The sequence below is a fragment of the Octodon degus genome, unplaced genomic scaffold, assembly GCF_000260255.1.
Source record: "Octodon degus isolate 3935 unplaced genomic scaffold, OctDeg1.0 scaffold00154, whole genome shotgun sequence".
Lineage (NCBI taxonomy): Eukaryota > Metazoa > Chordata > Mammalia > Rodentia > Octodontidae > Octodon > Octodon degus.
Genome location: NW_004524730.1, coordinates 3,542,707 through 3,549,273, shown reverse-complemented (window position 1 = coordinate 3,549,273; position 6,567 = coordinate 3,542,707). Strand labels below are relative to the sequence as shown.

The window sequence follows — 6,567 nt, the reverse complement described above, 5'->3', positions numbered from 1 at the left end:
GCTCAGTGGACAAAGTGCCTGCTTAGGCAAGCTCAGGGACCAGGGTTTGATACCTGGCACCATTAGCCGCGCTGGCCCTGCCCCTGGGCACAATGATCAGGCCACCGAGACCCAGGTTGGTAGCACACACCTGATGCTGGGACGACTGAAAGCAGGAGTATCGCTAGGAGCCCAAGCTGTGTAGTGAGACCCTGTATCAAATTCATAAAAAAGCAAACAAAAAAAAAGAAACAAAATAGTACATGATTCCATTATAGAATTAGAATTTCTGAGCTGGCTGGGTCTTAAGAAATTTAGTCTTCATTTTATAGAAGAAGGAATTTAGATCCAAAGAGATTAAGTGGCTTACAATATATAAACATTAATAAAATAAACTTGATTTTATTATCCTCGTAATTGTGGGATGAGGGATTCTTGAGGACAAACATGGCACCTCAGCATCAGCTTGCCTTATATATTGTGCATTCTCCTCTGTTGCTTTTATTTTACACTGTTCCTTGGACTAAGGATATTGAGATGAGTCAGACAATTCTTGCCTTAGTGTGGAAACAGACCAGCAAAAAATAGTTGCCATATAAGTTAAATGCCACAAGGAAGGCAAGCTTAGTGCATTGTGGGAGTTTATGATGGGCTTGTCTGTTCAGTGGCTCTAAGTTTAGAGCCTGTTTACATATGGAGTTGGTTGTACTTATTTTAGTTTAGTACATATTGTGTTGCCTTGGCTGTTTAGCCTTTCCTCTACGTTCTTGTTTTGTAGCCATAGGCCAGACTAAACATAAGCCAATGTGAACGCCATGTGCTGATGGCCCAGTGGTTTAATCCATATCTGACCAGTAATACCTTTCTTTCCAGCCGTCATAGTGACAGCATGTCTTATTTTAAACAGAAACCCTGTTAGAGAGTTGGGAATATAGTTCCGTAGTAGTCCTTGCCTAGCCTGTGTGAAGGCATGGGGTCAAACCCACACCATTAAAAGAAGAAGAAGAAAAAAAAAAACAGTAAAAAACTTAAGAATAGGGCCAGGGAGATGCTAAGCACCAAAGCACTTGCCTGGCAAGCACAAGGTCCTGAGTTCCATCCCCTATACAAAACCAAACAAAACAAAATGAAGAATAATCTTGAAGTATTGCAACTGTTTAAGTAATGCAGATTTTATTCTTAGGATTTTTTTAATTTTTAAAAGATAATTGAGAACAGTGGGCTTATGTTGATTTGTCCTGTTTTGCTTTTACTTTTTTTAATAAGTGGGATATACACATTTCTAAAAGAACTAACACATGATATTTATTGTTGATATGATAACATTTTCAGAGTCTTATTGTACCAAAATTAGATTCCGAGAACAGGTAGATAGAAAGCATTGCTATAATTAGGGAGAAATAGTCTTTCCTTTTAAGCCTTCTTCTTTTAAGAGCTTATAATTTTCTATAAAACCCAAACATTATCCCCTGGGTAGTTATGTTTTATTTTGTTTTTGCTCCTGTGTTATCAAGTTTGATGAAAAAGGAAGGATACTTTTTATAGTCTACACAAAGAAAGTCCTTATTTGTATTTTTATTAAAAAGATTCATTCCTGTATCCCTGAGCTTGCCTTTGTTTGAAATAAGACCTTTTGTCCTACAGAAGGCTACCTTTGAAATATGTATATCTGTAAGATCCAAATCTATAAATATGGCATACATTGTTGAGAATATTTGTTGATTCCTGACAGCTATATTATATTTGTATAAAATATTAGATGACAGCCAGTTTTCACAGTTGAATGTGGCAGGTGATCTGTCATTATTCTTCTCCTGGGTCACATGAGGATAAAGCTATCATTTCCCTTTATCTCCAGGGTCTTGTGAAGAGGGGAGCTAGAGTCTTGAAAGTTTGAACTGAGGAAATTGGACTTAAGTAAGTAGTTTGAAATACGCTAAGAGCAAATTATGCCTGAGTAACTGCAGCTCTCTCCACTTTGTACATATTGGGGAAGTGAACTATAGGAGTATTTTCTATGAAAGGATAAATAAGATATCCAAAGAGAATTATTTTAATCTTACAGATAGCATCTCCAGCTGTACTAAACATGAAACTGTCAGCTCTCTAAATATCACTTTGCAATAATTAGTCATCCTCTCAGTTCACAGCACTGCTAGCACGTTACGAGTTTGAGAGCTCACTGTGGAGCCAGGTAGCAGGGTGTATGGTCTTCTGGGAGTGCTGTAACTTTGGGCATATTGTTGTCATGTACAAAAAAAGGAGGAATAATGGTATCTGCTCCCTAGGGCAATGGAGAGTGAGTTAATGCTTTGACTTGGAGTACCACCTTATAGTAAGCCTTATATGTTAGCTGTTCCTATTGCTGACGCGTATTTCTAACACATTTTAAGTGACTGGTTTTAGTATTGAAGCTTTCATAGAGAATTTGACATTTGAACTGGGCCTCAAAGGATAAAAAAGATCTGTAAATGCAAGATGTGAAGAATTAAAAGTCAAGACAAAATTAAGAAGAGTTCTCCTAGCTTTCTCCATTTATTGCACACTAGCTGTATATCTGCCACTGACATCAGCCTTTGATGAGCAGTCCATTCATTATCTTTTCAATCCTGACAATAACCCTACAGTGTATTTTAAATTGTCATTTTATAGATGGAAAAAGTACACACCAAAAAATAAAGCCACTTTTCCTGAGTCACAGAATTAAATGTTTGTCCTAATTCCATCAAACCATAAAGCGTAGGTTCCTAATTATTATCTAATAATGATTTTGTAGGAGGAGATTTTTAGAAGATCATTACAAAACAATACTTCAGAGGACAAATGCTCCAGGACTGGAGTTCAAATCATTTTAAGTATTATAATACTAAAGATGCATATATTTTCTTTGTCACTATGAGAGATCCTGGGTATTGTGTTTTCTAGTCATTTTTATAGATTAAAGAGAAATGTGAAGGTCTGTTGTTGCTGATTATGCTGTTTTCCTTCTGATTCTATCAATACAGTGTTTGATTTTTCTGAACAAGGAGGGTTCTGGTTACTGAAGTTTTTATTTTTTTACTAGAAATTATAGTTTGCCCACACAGTGGTGGTGCCAGTCTGGGCCACTTCTGCTCTCTCTGGTTACCCTGCACAGTTCCCCATCTCCGAAGTGTCTCTGCATCTACCTTTCAGTGTTCAGCATTTATGGTTTCATGTTCAGAATGTAGTCAGGAAAATCTTAATTTTGTTAATGCTTATTCCTGTAATATCTAGCTATTTATCACACCATCTTTATTTTTGAAACTTTTAGAGAATTAGTAGCTTCATACTCCATCTTTCTTCCTGTCAACTATCTCACCAGCCTAATTCAGACTTAACTTTAAAATTTTTCTGTCCTCCTACTTCCTTCTGTTAATTATATAATAGTTATTTTTTTCCTGTGTTTTTAATGACTTTACTATTTAAAGCTTGCTTTTTTTTTTTTTTTTTTTTTTTTTTTTTTTTTTTTTTTTTCCAGTACTGGAGATTGAACTCAGGACCCTGCACTTGCCAGACAAGCACTTAATCTACTGAGCTATCTCCCTGGTCCCGATTTAAAACTTATTGAGAAGATGCACCCAATAACTTAGCTGCTAGCTTTGCTTCAGACTTTATAAAACTAAAATGAGAATTAAATGAACTATAATTCTATTCTCTATGATTTATATAACTTCAAAAAGAAGAACATTACATGGACACAGATCACTATCAGAGATTAGCCAAAATTAAGAAAAAGCAAAAAAGAAAGAAAGAAAAGAAAAAAAGGCCTGGGAGATGGCTCAGTGGAATAAGTGCTTCCCTGGCAAGTGCAAGGGCCTGAGCGCAATCCCTGTTCCGAAAGAAAAAAAAAAAAAGGAATCTTCATTGGTTCATCATTGTTTATAATCTGAATACCTGACATGTCTCATCCAACCTCTCATATGTCTTTTAGAGAACTCATAAACTCCACAAAAATCTGTACCCTTGTCTTAGTTATTCTTCTCTCATTGCTGGAACAAATACCTGACACTCAAAATGAAGGTTTATTTAGCTCACAGTTACTGGAGATTTTCAGTCCATACTCAGCTAGCTCCAAGGTAGAATGGCACATGGCAGAGAGTAACCTCTCATGGCGGTGGCAAAGAACAGAGATCCAAAGGGAAGAGTAGGGACAATAATGGCTGCGGAGAGCAAGTCTGTCTCCCTTAAGTTGCCTTCAGGTCATCTACTCCAGGCTGGGCACAGTACTCACACCCATAATCCCAGCAGCACTCACACCCATAATTCTAGTGGATCATGAGTTACTCTCAAACTCTAGAAGTCGGCCCCATGATTGCATGAGGCTTTGGGGGGACAAATACAAACCATAACAACCCTGTCTACTTTATTCACTGCCCTGTCACAGTACCTAGATCAGTGCCTGAAATACCTACTTCGTTAATATTCCAGGCCAGAGGAGCTTCCCAAAGGATTTACCTTTGGCAGGTTACAGGTGTGTTGAGGAGGTTTGACTGATGCCTTCTCCCTTTGGGATGGCCAAATAGGGCACGGTTCATGGTCCAGGGCTCCACTAGGAGCAGTTGGAGCAGTTTAGCTCTGCATCATGATGAGGATATGCTTAGCACAGGCACAGAGATGCTCTGCCACTTGGAGATGTCCTTCAGCAGCCTAGTCCCGAGTGTGCTACCCATTGTGAGTGAGGGGCCATGTAGCTGCTGCGGGGTTCGTGTTCCAGTGCCTGAGGAGCTAGCACAGCTAAGAGTGCTTCTGGTTCAAAGTTGGGGCAAGGTACAGTAGAGGACAAGAAGGTCTCTCTATCACAGGCAGAGTCTCAGCTCTGCCTGGTACATTTAGTGCTAATGCTTCCTTTTAGTGGCATTCAAGTTAGCTATAGGCTTACCCATCTTGTATGAGTCTTCTATAAATTATTTTAAAATAATTTAATACTGACATGACTTTGATATGAAAAGATTCAAATAGGTTCATCTCTTCATGTTATCCCAAGGATTTTTTTATGTTGCCAATGAAAGTGAAGATTTTTTAGTTATTTTAATACATGTAATTTAACAACTGTTTGAATAAAAAGTGATTTTTGTACTTGAGTGAGTATAAATTTTGTGGTATCCTCATTTGCATGTAAGTATGTATAATTTTGAAATTATGACTTGGGAATCCATCTAGGAAATGATGTACAAGGTTTCTAAAGGCTAAAAAGTGCTTACTGAGAAGTGTGAATATGCAAGTAAAGCACAACTATTCTGTGTTACGGGTTTTTTTAAAAATCAGTGTTTTCAAAATGTTCCTTCCTCCCAGATTGACCTGTAGATTCAATAGAATTCCAAACAATCAGAATAGATTTTATTTTGTGAAATTTGATAGGCTACTTTTAGGGTTATGTTTTTGTGTTTTGGATATAGAGGATTGAACTCAGAGGCTTGGCACTGAAGTACATTCCCAGCCCTTTTAAAATCTCTATTTTGAGATGGGATCTCACTAAATTGCACAGGCTAGGCTTGAACTTTTGGTCCTTCTGCCTCAGGCAGAATGCTGGGATTACATGCTTGTGCCATCATGCCTGGTTTTCTGTAGTTTTAAATGTTATCTTAGCCTTCTACCCAAAATACAGCATCCTTTTATTCTATAATACTTATTCCATATTATATGAATAGTTATTTCCAGCATTGACCTGCAATACATAAAGTCATTTCTCACAGTCCTGGAAGTTGGGAGGACCGAGTTGAAGGGCCAGCATCTGCTGAGGGGCTCCGTGGTACTTCTGTCACAGTGGCAGTTGGAAGAGGGATATAGTACAGACACACAGCAGTGAGGGTGGCTGGGTTGCGTAGGATGAGGGGAGCCTATTCACCCTTTTTTTCATGAACCTGTTCTACAAGTAATTGACTTAGTCCCTCTGTAAAGAGCAGTGCTCCATTCATAAAGGAAGCACCCTCATGATCTGTGGCCTCCGAGAGGCCCCACCTTTCAACGTCGTCCCGCTGGGGATTTGAGCTTTCAATACATGAACTTTGGGTGACACACTGAAACCATGACGGTCCCAACAGCACTTATGGGGATAATGTCTTCGTTATAGATTTTCATGTTTTAGAAAGGCATTATAAAAAGCTGTATTAAAATAGATCTTGCATATTTGATGATTCAGCTTTCATATGTTTAATTTTCATATCTTCAAGAATACCTTATACAAAAAAAAAGAATACCTTGTACAAAGGTATAACATTTGAAGAAAATCTCATGACCCTAAAAAAGAGGATCTCCCATAGAAGTTTCTTCTGATAAATCTTTAAAAAAAAAATTGAACTGAGAATAGAGTTACTTAAAGGAGAGAATTATGATCAGTTCATTGAGACTTAATGTGCAGTATCCTTATTAGTCAAGTATCATGTGTCTAGGCATGAAATAGCTATTTTTTTCACTGGAAAATTTCAGTTGTAAAACAACTTGAATAGTCTTCGTTGCAAATAGTCGCTGCTTTTTTTTTTTTTTCCTTCAAAAACAATGAAGGTCATCTTGTATCCATAGAGACCACATGCACTCCTCTCATTATTTCTATAATGAATAGTTACTTAC

General features: G+C 37.6%; 1 pseudogene; it reads left to right on the top strand.

The window, feature by feature from the left end:
* Positions 1 to 4,108: 4,108 nt before the first annotated feature.
* Positions 4,109 to 6,567, top strand: part of LOC101584352 — a 3,740-nt pseudogene continuing 1,281 nt past the window's right edge.